At 39.2% G+C, this 12,420-nt stretch overlaps 1 protein-coding gene across 1 annotated transcript in view; it reads left to right on the forward strand.

Annotated features, from left to right (window-relative positions):
* Window positions 1-2,106: 2,106 nt before the first annotated feature.
* LOC136872703 (cytochrome P450 6j1) overlaps window positions 2,107-12,420 on the forward strand; it is a 42,567-nt gene continuing 32,253 nt past the window's right edge. The window contains exon 1 of the mRNA XM_068225009.1: window positions 2,107-2,215. The gene's annotated coding sequence lies outside the window, so the exon portion shown is untranslated. The remainder of the gene's footprint in view (window positions 2,216-12,420) is intronic.

Below are 12,420 nucleotides of genomic sequence, written 5' to 3' on the forward strand. Positions count from 1 at the left end.
TCTGTGTCGGTGCGACGTAAAGCCAATAGCAAAAAAAGTTATGCGGTTAATAGGAAAACGCAAACCGATGGCGGATTTTTAATTAACCTGTAGCCTCAGTGGCTCATGCGGCAGCGCGCCGGCCTCTCACCGCTGGATTCCGTGGTTCAAATCCCATTACCTCCATGTGAGATTTGTGCTGGACAAAGCGGAGGCGGGAAAGGTTTTCCGTATTTATTTCCAGCAACACTCTCCAATATCATTTCATATCATCTGTCATTCATTAATCATTGCCCCAAAGGAGTGCGACGGGTTTCGGCAGCCGGCACAGTTCCTATCCTCGCCGTTTGATGGGGGGCTTCATTCATTCCATTCCTGACCCGGTTGAATGACTGGAAACAGGTTATGGATTTTCATTTTACTCAGCCTAATAGACAAGATGATGATGATTAACAAATGGCACTTCCGTTGGTATTTGCACTAATCCCGCTGTCGGCAGCCCTGAAGATGGTTTTCCGTGGTTTCCCATTCTCACACCAGGCAAGTACTGTGGCTGTACCTTAATTAAGGCCACGGCTGCTTCCTTCCAATTCCTAGGCCTTTCCTATTCCATCGTCGCCATAAGATCTATCTGTGTCGGTGCGACGCAAAGCCACTAGGAAAAAAGGGGTGTATTTGCACTCTTGCGGAAGCTGCACTCACTAAATATTCCTATTGGCGATTCTATTAAATACAATGGGCCTTAGTTGGGAAAATGTATGCCTTGGAAGTATTTGCTTTTGGGAAATTAGTCCGCAGGAGAAATGACATACTGCCTATTCGGGAACATACTCTGGAAACAATGTTCCCAAACTCTTTCATGTTATGATATTTCGAAGAAACATTGGCATTGGGAATACTGTCCATTGGGAAAAATAGCTTGAGAAAAATGTCTCTCTACGCTTTCATGTTCTTTAAGATATTTCGAGGCTAAAAAGTATGTTTTTACTACACAGAAAATAAATACGGGTGTAAATGCATTTAGATAAAGGCTGTTCTACGCACTGGATAGGGATCAAAGTCTGCATTCAGGAGATAGTGGGTTCGATCTCTACTGTCTGTAGCTCTGAAGATGGTTTTCCTTCATTACATATTTTCACACCAGGAAAATGCTGAGGCTGTACCTTAAGACCACGGCCACTTCCTGCGCACTCCTAGCCCTCTCCTATCCCACCGTTACCATAAGACTTATCTGTGTAGATGTGATGTAAAGCAAATTGAAGAAGTCCCATGACATCATATTTTAAGGTGATGCAGTGCATAGGTACATTGCAGGACAGTGAGCCGAGCACAGTCATGCGGTGTTCTCAACAAATCGTACAAATTTTCCTATTTTTCCCCTTCTTCCACTTTTCTTACATCCTTGTGGATTCTCGGGTGCGAACTGTGTCGCACATGCGGACTTGGCCCTGTTTAACGGTAAGATGCCCTTTCTGACTCCAACCCTGTGTGGATGTATTCTCAATCGCGTGTTTCTTAGGTAAATATAATGGCGTATGGTGATTGGACGCCCAAGGGGTGAGAATATGACCCTACCTAGGATGTAATCTTACGTTGAAAATGACACAAGCACCCAATCCCTGAGCGAGAGGAATTAACCAAATAAGATTAAAAACCAGTCTCGGCCAAGAGTCAAACACGGGACCCTTTGGACACAAGACCAGCATGCTAACCAGCTAGTCACGCAGCCGGACGTTTCATTCTTGATTGGTAGTGTGGTGCTTTGTGTGTGTATTAGGGGGAGTTTGCCGAGAGGAATACAAAGATCAGTTCCAGACACAGAGTGTTCAGCCACACACGATTGAATTTCCTGTCCCGACCGAAAATCAAACCTCGAACCTTCTGTGCGGAAAACTTGGATCCTGACCATTCAGCCACCGGACTCAACAAATAATACAACACCGTACTAAATTAATGGATATCAAACGAATGTAGCCTATAGATAAAGTTTTTTTTAAACTTGGAAAACAAAAATGTGATAATGTATTCATATATGCTAATGACGTCTGTTTACTCCTGTTTGTAAACTCTGATAAAAGTGGAGGTCAATGCTGTCAGAGAGAAGTTTGTTCAACGACTCTTATCACATAAAGATCTGTATTGCGTCATTACTCGACTCTATATAAATGCAGTTGTATCATCATGCATTTCAGGTTTGGACTGAAAATTGTACGGATCGTTGTAAGAGAAACCTGAAGTAAGTATTTACATCTTCGTACTGATATTTATTTTCGCTTTTTGATGTTTGAAGAAGCAGTACACATTTGTTTTGCAAAAATAGTGAAATTATTATTATTGTTGTTCTTCTTCCTTCATTCTTTCTTTCTTTCTTTCTTTCTTTCTTTCTTTCTTTCTTTCTCTCTTCGTTATACTTGTTCGTTGGCCTAATGGTTTTCGCCTTCTTATCCTCCCGAAATCTCTTCATGAATGCACTGTGTTGCATCTTGCGTTCTGTGCACCACTTCGTACCAGTTTTCTTTTTCCGTTTGTCCACGAATCTGTGCTTCGCTATTATTGTACTAAAGGCTCCACGATCTTCTATGATGTCCTCTGTAATATTCATTTCTTGGAGGTCCGCCTTAGTTTCTTCTAGCAAGTTTATAATAATAATAATAATAATAATAATAATAATAATAATAATAATAATAATAATAATAATAATAATTAAGTGCAATACATTACAGAAAAGATAAGGTTTCGGGGATATACTAAAGACAATGGGTTGGGATGTAGTATCATATCTGAAGTATTTATTTGATTACTGTTTGCATGAAAGAGCTACACCAAACGTATGCAGAGTTGTTATAGTAGCCCCTGTGTATAAAGGAAAGGGTGATAGACATAAAGCTGAAAAATACAGACCAGTAAGTTCGACATGCGTTGTATGTAAACTTTGGGAAAGCATTCTTTCTGATTATATTAGACATGTTTGCGAAATTAATAACTGGTTCGATAGAAGGCAGTTCGGGTTTAGGAAAGGATATTTCGCTGAAGCTCAACTTGCGGGATTCCAGCAAAATATAGCAGATTTCTTGGATTCAGGAGGTCAATTGGACGGTATCGCGATTGACCTGTCTTTGATAGGATAGTTCATGGGAGACTACTGGCAAAAATGAGTGCAATTTTACTCGAAAAAAGAGTGACTGAACGGGTGGCTATATTTCTAGAAAATAGAACTCAGATAATTAGAGTAGGCGAAGCTTTATCTGTCCCAGTAATAATTAAGAGTGGAATTCCTGAAGACAGTATTATTGGACCTTTATGTTTTCATATATATATTGTACCCGCTCAAAGCCTGAGTCCCAACCAGCATTTATCTCAGGGATTGTTACGGTCCGAATCCATCGCAACCAATACTCAATAAAAAATATTTTGAGATATAAGATCTCAAACTAAATGTAAGGGCGCCATCCAGTCAGTACTACAGGGTTGAACGGGACACTCTAATCTTTAACTTTAAGGCTCATCATAAAACACACAAATTATATATATTCAGATCAAAGGGAAATTATGAAGGCTCCGTCCTAGGAATGGGGACGGATATTTAAACGGTCACCAAGGGTTTACTATTCTACAAGAACAAGAATCTGGAACTGTTTCCTTGCAAATGCTAAAGGAGCATTTTATTTAAGTAAACAAATGAAATTTTACACAAAATCAAAATCTGTTGACCCTTGATTTGCCGGTAATTTGGCAAATTATTCCTGAAAAATGATTACATAATATTTATCACTTTTGACCACCCTTTCATTTGGGTGGTGGAACCGTTGATGTCTGAAGGTATCAGATTTACCTTCGTTAACACCATGACCATATTTGATCATGGACCAATTACCTGTTGGCTAAGTAGGCGCGATCACATGGACCATGTTATCGCCTCCACTTTGATTGAGATGAGACCAACCCGGGAAACTACAAACTCTCCCCGGGTTCCTAACCAAGATATGCTAATCGTTAGTTGAAGGAATACGACAAAGGGACTCTAACCTAATGGTCCAGATGTAGGGATTTGCCTTCATTGTACACATATTAACTTAGCTTATTATTTACAACCAATTGACATTATTTCGTTAATTCGCCAGCTGACTTCCCTAGTATCATCCATCATCAGCATCCGAAATAATAAGAAAAATAAATAAAAAATAAAATATTTTATTAAATATTATTATTATTATTATTATTATTATTATTATTATTATTATTATTATTTGTGAAGATCATGATTATCGTAACCCGTAATCATCCTCGGACTAATATTTCAACTTTTCGCGATTTTTTTATTTTCATCTGAAATAAATAAAAGTAGCTTCTTTGATTATTCTTCTTCTCCTTCTTCATATATTCTCCTTCTTCTTATTATTATTAGTTAAAACCTCAAATTTTTCATTTCAACTCCCAACCTCATTATTATGTCCAAAATTATAAAAAAAGTAAATTCTTCTTCTTCAAAAAAAGTAGTTTTTTAATATTTATTATTATAATTAATTTAAAAAAAATAATTTCGCCTGTTACACGGTAGTCCACTCTTAATATGTTTAACGCATAACCCCTTTTACAATTCCGATTTATTTTGGCACTAATCAATCCAGATACGATTTACTTGGAATATTATTATTATTATTATTACTAATAGTAGTATTTCGAGAATCTTTATTTTTATTCCCCATCTTTATAATTTAGTCACATACGTTCTCTCCCAAACAGAAATCATCAAGATCCGAATTCACATCGGTCGGGACATAATAGTGTTCGAATCCGCCACCTTATTTTCGTACTGCCGTTAATTCATGGAGACCATATGCTCCTAAGACAATTCTCAAATCCCATAACACCTCGCAGTTGGGCAAATACCTCCAATCTCTGCAAGTGTTAAATTATTCCTTCCTTTTCCATTTTGAAGTCCATTTATCCATTGGAACTCTTCAAAACATTTTCACAAATTAACCCTCGGTGTGTGGACTCTATTCTGCCACTCAATACACCGGTATATAAATACAACCTCTATGTGGGCCTCAAGATCCATCTATTTCTTCATCAACATCAGTACAATTCACTTTCATTTCGGGCCGGATTTCTGTCCCACAAAACTCCAAATCTCAACTTTTGGCTCAAATCCCTCTGAACCTCAAACATAGCGTGACCATATTATAAAAGTGCCTATCTCGTTTCTACCAAATTTATTTATGATTATTATGGAGTCCAAAAACGTTAAATCAACAATTAGTGTTAAAACCGGATTCAATGCACAAATTATAATTATTCACGGCACATGTGATCTCCACATTTAAATTACTTTAATCTGCAATCATACTATCCAACTAAGCCCGTGCCTTTATTCTCAAAGAATATTATTAAACACGCCTTTACACTTTACCAAATTATAATGTACTACTTCGACACTTGTACAGATCATTATTATTTTGTCCACTGGCGAACTTCGCGATATTTACAAACAAATCAATGGACTTCATTCCGTCCCACAACAATTTAAATCACTTGGCAATCCTACCTCTGGATTATCTTAACAACATGCCTTAATATCTATAAAAGTTCCGATAACGGAAAAACACTTTGGAAGCACTTCTAAATGAATATTAACATTATCTTTACGTGAAACGTGCTCCATATCATAGCAAACAACTCAAGCACTTGAATGAACAACTCAACCCTACTATACTCTATTTAATAATCAAATTTATGATGAGTGCTTGATCTAATCTACATATTAATTTGTCCCTTTGTCTATCTATCTTCGAACTTATACGAGCCGTAACGGCTCGTTTCACAATCAAGTTACCATGATAAAATAATATGATTTCCTCCCCCTAACGATAGCAATCTACAAGTATGTTAAAAGGTACTCAACTCTGCCATTGTAGTCTGCTAAAACCGAACGAGAAGCCATAGCCCCTCCGGTTTTTAGCAATGCATTCCACTGGTATTCATGCCAGCTTGAAGAATTAATCCTTGACCCTTTTCAGCTTTACACATATTGAATATAAACAAATAAATTAACTGTTGCACTTTGGAATAATTTCCACCCTAAATTCTATTCACAAATTTTACACTCTCGGTCTTGTATCTAGCCCACTTAATGTAGATTTACATTCTTCATTCCTTTCCCGGACACTAGGAACATGGGATACCTCGGGTTTCCCTTTACAACGGCCCGTGCGCGCACTTGAATTTACCGTCTCACGTTCGTGTAGCTGACCAGGTATCAGTTAAGAATCGACTGTTTACTAGGTGACATAAACACTCGTGACCGTTCTCATGTAACGCACTTCCTATTCTGTTGGTAGAATCTTACACTCCGTAAGTTATGCTTTACTGAGTCCTGTCTATTTGAAACACTTCATACTAGTATACTGCTCAAGACTGTAATATGAGCTACATCACGTCATGAATCACTGTACTATGTAACAATATAATACTTCGAACTCTACTCCACGAGTAAGTACACACTCGCACCCCTGGCGTAATCACGGCTCGAACGCTTTGTCTAAAGTAGTTACGCACAACTGGCGTGGTGACCGCCCGAACACTTTATCAGAAGTCCTTTCGCATCCTTGTCTACGACCTCATATTTATACTTGTATCCCCTCTCTTCCGAGTTCAACGGAGGTCATCTTGGGACGCACAGTCCCGATATCTTCATACGACCCTTTGCGGTTTGGCCCGTGGCTTTAATATATGATCAAATGATGTAATTATGTTCTCAAATGCTCTATACCAATTCTCAACTATTATCGTTCGCTGGTAATGGATATATTCGCGAATTTAGCTGCCGTATCCCGGCTCGGGATTTTGCGCTCTATTGTGGCGTCCTTTGCCTTCAGCCAATCAACGAATAGCGTCCATGGATTCTCAGAATTACACCATGCAATCTCCCGCAATTATTAACATTTTATAAGTTTTATGATATAGTAAGGCTCCTACAGGGGGTAAATTCCACTTTATTCTGAATTGATAATTCACTTCCTTCTATCAGTTTAATCCACGGAGTTAGCCTCGCTAGTGCTTCTTACAATACGAAGTTGTCGCCTTGCTTTGGTCAAGTGAATTTTTCCATTGGTCCACCTTAACCACGTGACCTGGAAGGCTCATATTTTTTTCTTCCAGTGCCAACCCCGCTTTCAACTCCCGCTAGTTACATGGAGATACCTCGCCATCGTTTCTCAGAAATTTGCACCCGGCTCCCTGCGCTGTTGCTACTACCAAGACTGCCCGGGGCTAGGAAAACTTTGGCAACAAGTTATCCTCTCTCTTTCCTCGTTGTCACAATTTTCTGAGAAACCTAATTCTGTCCCTCATTGTGTTTGTTAATCTCACTGGAGACACCAGTCTGTGGTATGGTGAAACCTGCCATCTCGGCCTAGCCTGTTCTTACTGTATTTACAGTAAGATACTATTTATTCTGAAAATGAAATATATATTCCTCAATAATTCATCATAATTACAATTGCATGACGCTTATCACACCCCCACCAGGGTGCATTATTTCCCACGCTACGTTTAAAAATTTTGTGCATCCATGAAATTTTTAATAACTTTGGAATCACTATAGCGTCATCAATTATTTTCTGACATCCTTCTAAACTCAAGCAGTTCCTTGGCTGAACATGGTCTGGCTATTAGTGTAGGCCGGATCATATTTACATCTACTTCCATGGCTTCTTCTTCTCCTACGGCATCTTCTTCTTCATCTCCTTCCCCCTCTTCTTCTGCCTCGTCTTATTCGTCTTCTCCGCGTTCTTCCATACCCTCGGCTCCTACTCAAACTGTCTAGTTTTTCTTCTGGCCCCTAGTTGACGTTCGTTGATGAACCTAGGGTCATTTGGATTCAGCGAGCAACCACCTTCATTTTGAAGCATCGGTGATCTGTCCGTGCAGGACGCGTTCCTATCCCCTTTGCGAACGCCATTAGCTTCTTTACTCCAATAATCTTCAAGATACCGCTTCGATTCCTGCTCCAGTTCCTCCATGTTCTGTATGGACGCCTCTATGTAGGGTTTCTCTTTATCACGATCCCACACACTACATGGCCTGTCTTCCTTTCCGCCTCGATTCCTTATGGCATCCTTCCATTTCCTGTTGATTTCATCAATATCTCGCCTGCTCTCCTGATGTCTATCCTCCAGTTCGTCATTTGCCTTCTGACGAGCTGTATGCTGGGCTGGGTTCCGTCGTGGGTACGGGTAAGGTCGACTGTCATTCCTCCTTCCCTCATATCCTCGGTATCCCCTATCTCTCTGGAAGTCTCCCCGGTACTGCGGTCTTCCTTTCTCCTGAAATGTCCCTCGGTTGTTCCATGGTCTAGGTTGCCAATTTTGTTCATACGTTCTCCCCTTAGAAGTCGTTAATTCACGACTGGTGTTCGTGCTCTGGTCTCTAGTGGAGTCCGTTTTCGGGCTTGTCCCTATTTCAATATTATTAACTTGCGGCTCTGACGATCTTTGGTGCCTACCATTTCCGTGATGGGTCGTCTGGTCAAGTTGCCTTAACAGACTTTCCGCCTGTACTGCAGTGCGTACATTAGAAGCAATCAGCATTCGCTGAATTTCGAACGGCAACTGCTTCGCAATAGCACTTATAGCTCGGTCTCACAGACCGGATTGTCCAACTCGCGCATTTTATGAAATTGTGCGGTGAAGTACTCGGAGTACTTTGTTGGCGCAGAAGTAGAGTATCGTCTCGAGTATAACTCTAACCTGAGATTCTGCTGCGACTCCATACTCCAATACTTCTGTAAAAAGGCTTGGCGGAACCCCATGAAGTCATCAAAGGTGTAAAGAAACGCCCTGAACCAAATCGCTGGCGCTCCGTCCAGAAATTTTTCCACTGTCCGCAGTTGTTTTTCGGCAGGTATCCTGTGCTCTTGGATGTAATTTGTGATCTCCCTGATGAACCATTTTGGTGTGATTTGCCCTCGAGAATCGAACTTGGGAGGTTTGTCATCTGACATCCTAATAAAATGAACTATAGGAGACGTCGCATGGTTCGCAGAAGCCGACGATGATCCGTCTCCCATGTGGAGTTTCGAACCTGTCGTATCAGCTGCCAAGTTTTCCTCCTTCATCCTATTCAACCCTCTGTTCTCTGGGGTCTCGAACTCCCCATACTCTAGGTTAAAGTCTCGAGTACCGGACCTGTCCTCGTGCGTTTTTAACAGTTCAACTTCCTTCCTCAGTTCATCTATTTTATCCGCGTTGACATCCGCAATGAACTTAGTCTTAAACTGTCTCTCTACGCACTCTTCCAGTTTACTGCCTAATTTTCGTTCCAACTCTTCGGTTTCCTGCTCCCGTATTTCAAGTGCTTCGGTCGCTTTGATCAGCTTATCATTTATATCCTCACAAGCCTCCAACCTGTGATCTAAACTTTCGATCCGGACTCCTGCATCCTCTAATTTGGTTGAAACCTCACGATTATTTTTGAGGGATTCTAATTCTGACTCCAGAACCGAAACCTTCGCTTCCGTACGTTGGTGGTCAGTACGTAGCTTTTCCACGTTTTTCGCTATCTCGTCAGTTTTCCCCGCGGCTTGAATGATATGGCCTTGGATCTGAGACCTAATCTCCTCCCGTCCTAGCCGACACTCCTCTCGCATTTTGTCATTCTGTGCCTTTGACTCATCACGATCAGCTGACATCTGGGTCGTGATTTCATTGAGTCCTGCCACGAGCCTTTCCCTGATTTCGTTACGATCCTCCAATGCTTCGGACCTAACTCGCTCTACTCTCTCGGTCACTCGGATCAGACTTGAATCGAAATGTTCTTTCATTTCCTCCTTCGTCTTATGACACGCTTCGCGTACCTGGTCTAGCCCTCGGGTAAATTCACGTTCGTAATTTTGACACGCGGTCCGCACTTCACTTATTTGCTCCACTAACTCCATCTTACTATTATCACAAACAATCCGCATTTCTTCAAATTTCTGTTCCATAGACTGTTTTAAGGAATTATTACTCCGTTCTATCGACCTATTAGTTTGTTCAATAGCCCTATTAGATTGTTCGATAGACTGTTTCAAACCATCATTGGATTGTTCATTAGACCTTTCTAACGACTTAAATTGAAGAGTCATAGCCCTCATCATATCCGCCATCGTAAGTGATTCTTCCTCTCCTACATGTCCATCCTGGGATATCTGCCCCTCTACATCAGACATTATGAATTTATATAATAACAAATTAGGGCCAAACGGCTCCTCGCCCTACTACACTACGTTTAACAGTTGGTCAAGGACCTATCATATAACGGTTCAATACTCGAATTAAATTTCTATTTTCTTACCACAATTTTTCAACCACTCGTATCAAACAACGAGTAGAATAAGGACAACAAATCTTGCTTGGTTCCATCCAGAATAAATACGTGTCAGACACATATAGAAAATAATTTTAAAACTGTTATGTCAAACACCACCTAGAAATTTTGACATAACACAGCCGTCTCGTAGCTTTAAATCTGAAATTAATAAATTCTCGTCGACAGTTCCAATTCTCATTCCTGTATTAACTTGGAGTTTGGTACCAAGTATAAATTTTACCATATTCTCCTTGTTCCTACTGCCCTTTGGTGACCAAAGTGTGGAGCCTCCACATTCGCAGATACAAAATCGCATCAGAAAATTTACAAAAAATATTTTACTAACTGATGAGCCCAACACCTACTTCTATCATCCTATAAAATGAGTCCCGTTCGGAAATTACTACTAGCCTATGCTATGTTAATTAATTTCTGAACACCATGACCGAATAAATAAATTAAAAACCAAGTGAAATGTAAACATCCAATTTAATAAACAAACTATTATAACAATGGGGTCATCTCGTATACTAGATGATGCCATCATTATTTAGATTTACCTTTCTAGATCTGAATAAATGCTTCCCAACAACGCGTAACCGTGATGCGGTCTATAATTAATTCAAATACTCCGATTGGGTTTAATCATAATATAAATGTTTAAGTCCCACAACTGGGTCTAACTATTATGGAATCCGTCCCTTAGTTGTGTGACATAATGTCGTCGCTAATGCAACAAAGTTTCGTTTTTTTTAAAATTAAATTAAAGTCACACGTTGCCCAAGCATGATGCAATCAGCCCTTCACGTTGGCCGCCACGATGTACCCGCTCAAAGCCTGAGTCCCAACCAGCATTTATCTCAGGGAGTGTTACGATCTCAAACTAAATGTAAGGGCGCCATCCAATCAGTACTACAGGGTTGAACGGGACACTCTAATCTTTAACTTTAAGGCTCATCATAAAATACACAAATTATATATATATTCAGATCAAAGGGAAATTATGAAGGCTCCGTCCTAGGAATGGGGACGGATATTTAAACGGTCACCAAGGGTTTACTATTCTACAAGAACAAGAATCTGGAACTGTTTCCTTGCAAATGCTAAAGGAGCATTTTATTTAAGTAAACAAATGAAATTTTACACACAATCAAAATCTGTTGACCCTTGATTTGCCGGTAATTTGGCAAATTATTCCTGAAAAATGATTACATAATATTTATCACTTTTGACCACCCTTTCATTTGGGTGGTGGAACCGTTGATGTCTGAAGGTATCAGATTTACCTTCGTTAACACCATGACCATATTTGATCACGGACCAATTACCTGTTGGCTAAGTAGGCGCGATCACATGGACCATGTTATCGCCTCCACTTTGATTGAGATGAGACCAACCCGGGAAACTACAAACTCTCCCCGGGTTCCTAACCAAGATATGCTAATCGTTAGTTGAAGGAATACGACAAAGGGACTCTAACCTAATGGTCCAGATGTAGGGATTTGCCTTCATTGTACACATATTAACTTAGCTTATTATTTTCAACCAATTGACATTATTTCGTTAATTCGCCAGCTGACTTTCCTAGTATCATCCATCATCAGCATCCGAAATAATAAGAAAAATAAATAAAAAATAAAATATTTTATTAAATATTATTATTATTATTATTATTATTATTATTATTATTATTATTATTATTATTATTATTATTATTATTATTATTATTATTATTTGTGGAGATCATGATTATCGTAATCCGTAATCATCCTCGGACTAATATTTCAACTTTTCGCGATTTTTTTATTTTCATCTGAAATAAATAAAAGTAGCTTCTTTGATTATTCTTCTTCTCCTTCTTCATATATTCTCCTTCTTCTTATTATTATTAGTTAAAATCTCAAATTTTTCATTTCAACTCCCAACCTCATTATTATGTCCAAAATTATAAAAAAGTAAATTCTTCTTCAAAAAAAGTAGTTTTTTAATATTTATTATTATTATTAATTTTTAAAAAATGAATTTCGCCTGTTACACGGTAGTCCACTCTTAATATGTTTAACGCATAACCCCTTTTACAATTCCGATTTA

This window comes from Anabrus simplex, chromosome 1 (genome assembly GCF_040414725.1).
Source record: "Anabrus simplex isolate iqAnaSimp1 chromosome 1, ASM4041472v1, whole genome shotgun sequence".
NCBI lineage: Eukaryota > Metazoa > Arthropoda > Insecta > Orthoptera > Tettigoniidae > Anabrus > Anabrus simplex.